The 3,072-nt window shown below is 45.5% G+C and overlaps 1 long non-coding RNA gene across 1 annotated transcript; it reads right to left on the reverse strand.

The window, feature by feature from the left end:
- On the reverse strand, positions 1 to 1,867 carry LOC311433943. The gene is made up of 2 exons (XR_014691099.1): positions 1,743 to 1,867; positions 1 to 1,047 (listed from the first exon to the last, which is right to left on the reverse strand). It is a non-coding gene; the product is annotated as an uncharacterized lncRNA (long non-coding RNA).
- Positions 1,868 to 3,072: the final 1,205 nt, after the last annotated feature.

The raw sequence follows: 3,072 nt of genomic DNA on the forward strand, positions 1-3,072 counted from the left end.
TGTGTTTTCATACTGTATTCTCCATCTTTCACCTCCGACATTGGGTGATAATGGTCTATAAGCCAAAGGCAGAGGCTGTGCAAGCAGGGCATTTCTTCCAGTGAGATCCCTTTCTGAATTGGGAAGGGAGAAGGGAAATGCACCAACATCTGCTCGGCGTGCTCCCGAGACCTGCTTAAAATTGATTGAGCAGATTTTTAAAGAACAATGCGAGGACCTGAGGACCTTCAGCGCTCCTTGCCGGTCCTGTCAAAGCATTAAGGGAGATGACAGCCACGAGGCTGAGCCTGCGTGATGATATATGGATTTTTTTTATTTTTTTTGCACCCAACGTTTCTGAACACTGAGGTTTGTGATGCAAATGCTACAGCCTCCTGCTGCAGCAACTTAGAAGAGCAATGCTACGATTTTAATAAAGCTGTCAGCTTAAGTGACTGCATGGTTACACCGTGATATTAATACACGTTCTTAACTGTCAATTAGTTAACTGGCTAATAAAAAGAGCCTAGCTTATAGGATTTTGCTAATGAATATAATGCTTTGTTTCTGGGCAAAACATATGCTTTGGATATATAATTAGAAAAAGCCCCCCCCTTCCTCCCCCATCGAGAGAGCATGTGCAGCTGAATAAAGGAGCTCATTATACCTGCGAGGGGTCAAAGTCTGTGGATCTGTAGCTTATGGTATTATGACAGATTACAAAATCACTCTATTATGTTAGTCAATCTGTTTCCAAGCACAAACTAGCAGGGAGCAGGGCACTAGAAACTCCCAAGCACGGCGCCCGGTGGCTTTTCCCAGAGGTCTTATGATAGGTCAGCTGCTGGTGGCATCACCTCTGACAGCTCACATGTCAGACCTTTGCTGTATGACTTCTGTCTTTGTTATTGCAGAGCCTCTTCACCGACAATCAATCCCTGCTTCAGGTTGCAAAGAGCTCCCAGTAAGAGCTGAAACAAATTTGAAATCCATGGGTAGCCATCACTTGTGCTAATGAAAGAAAAAAGCAGAGCACTTATGCTCCATCTGACCTCCCTCAGGCTCTCTCTATAATAAAAAAGAAGAAGAAAAAAAAAAAAAAGTTTTTAAGTAGAGAGGAGAGCAGCTAAGCAGCAACAGCTGGGAGGGAAAGCAGCGGGTTCAGCATCAGTGCATTTGTCGGTTTGAAAAGAAAAAAAAAAAAAAAGTAATTCATATGCAGGATAAGGGGATTTCAGACATGATAGAGATCCTAAGAAATATTTGACCTTCCTAATCTTCCAGGATAATTATTCTGCCAGGTCAGTTCAGCATAAAACTCCTTGGTACCAAGGGGAAAGAAAATCTTCTTGTGTTAGAGGAGCACGGGGCTCACCAGCACCATGGCCACATCCCGTGCTGACAGGCTGCAATTTTGTGAGACCCTACTGAGGAGGGATGCATGCACCACTGTCATGGGCTTGCGTGAAATGTGGGCAGAAGCAGCTGCAGACAGGGCACCAGGAGAAGTTTCTCCAGCTCCATGGACTCCAGGAACTGTGCTGGCTGTCCTGCTGTGGGCACACAGCTGTGGGGAGCTGGACCGCTGCTGGGACACCTGCTCTGAGCATCCCATGCAGTGCTCTCCACTCCCATTTTGGCAGGGATTTCCTCAGCATCGTGGCTCCCCCATGGTTCCCAGCTCAGGAACCATCAGTAACCCCTCCAAGTAAGGTGGAAAACCTCTGAAGTAAAGGACAGGGTGGAAAAATAGGGTAAGGTACCTCCTCTTTCCTCTTCAGACCACTGGCGCAGCTCAGGAGGGGGAGGAATTTCTGCCATCAAGTTTTGCTGCTATCAAAGTGAGAGCTAAAGGGAACTTCTCCTTTACAGGGGAGCCACCTCGGCTGGCGCTAAGCAGGAAGTCAACACCAAAGTATTCAGAGCAAAGAGAGGCTTTGAATAAAGTAATGCTTTTAATCCTATTCCTGTTAATCATCTCAAAGATAATCTGTCAGTTCCTCTTGGGGATAATATCTATTTTACTTCAGGAGCTAGCTTTCCCTCTCAGCTACATTCACAGGCTTGCAAACCCGTTTGTCCCACTTCTTTGCGGGCTGATCAGCATTACTGCTCATACAAGCACCTTGCTAATCCCCGGAGGCTGGGTCCAAACATGGTGAAAGTCACTTCATATCCCTGGAGATCAGCAGAGTGACACTGGCTTACGCTGGGCAACAACCTGGCCCATAGACTCGGGTGTATTTGGCTAGAAGCCTGGGAGTTCATGACTTTTATATGTTTCAACAAAAGGCATTGAAAAGAGCTTTTGATATGGTTATTCGGTCAAAGAGATCAAACGCTTCCCCTTTGCATTAATCCTTTTCATGTTTTCAGCACGTAAACTAAATTTAAACCGAACCTCATCCTGCAGGTGTTCGGGCACGTGGTCTGAGAAACATCTATTTGGGGCAACTGCAGAAGAGAAATGGCCAAGGTTTATGAAACCATGACTGGGGTGGACCACAGGAACTGATAAAGATTATTTACGGAGCGCAAGGCAGCGCAGACTGGAGGCAGGCTGCAGGAGCAGTGCTGGCCCAGGGCAGCAGCTCCTATGGGCTGGGTTCAGGGTTGCCCTCCTGTACTCCTCACCCCACTGCTCAGTTCATTTATCCACTGCTCAGTTCATTGTTTTCTGACCTCCACGGGCCTTCTGTAAGGCCGCACGGCGCTTGCTCACGTGAGCGTGGCTATTGTACGTGTGCTGGGCTTTGCCACTCTTCTTGAAACTGCCCCCAAAATGAGATTTACTTCCAAGAAATAACAAAGCCCAGGCAGGCAGTCATACTTGCTCATCTTTCCTGGGTTTTGATTTCTCTTTAAATGACCTCTAAAATATTTTCCCATTAAAGCAAGGTCTATTTTTAAGCTACCGATGTCATTTAATTAGTCATTTTTCACGAGAGGCACATCTGACTGGAATTTATGCTCTTTTTATCTCCTTTTAGCAGCATATATATATATATATTTTTTTTTTTTTTTCCTACCAGTAAGATGGGATCTCTTAGATCTAACAATCTCTAACATATTTTTTTTTTCTTTTCCCTTATC

This window comes from Aythya ferina (genome assembly GCF_964211825.1).
Source record: "Aythya ferina genome assembly, chromosome: 3".
NCBI lineage: Eukaryota > Metazoa > Chordata > Aves > Anseriformes > Anatidae > Aythya > Aythya ferina.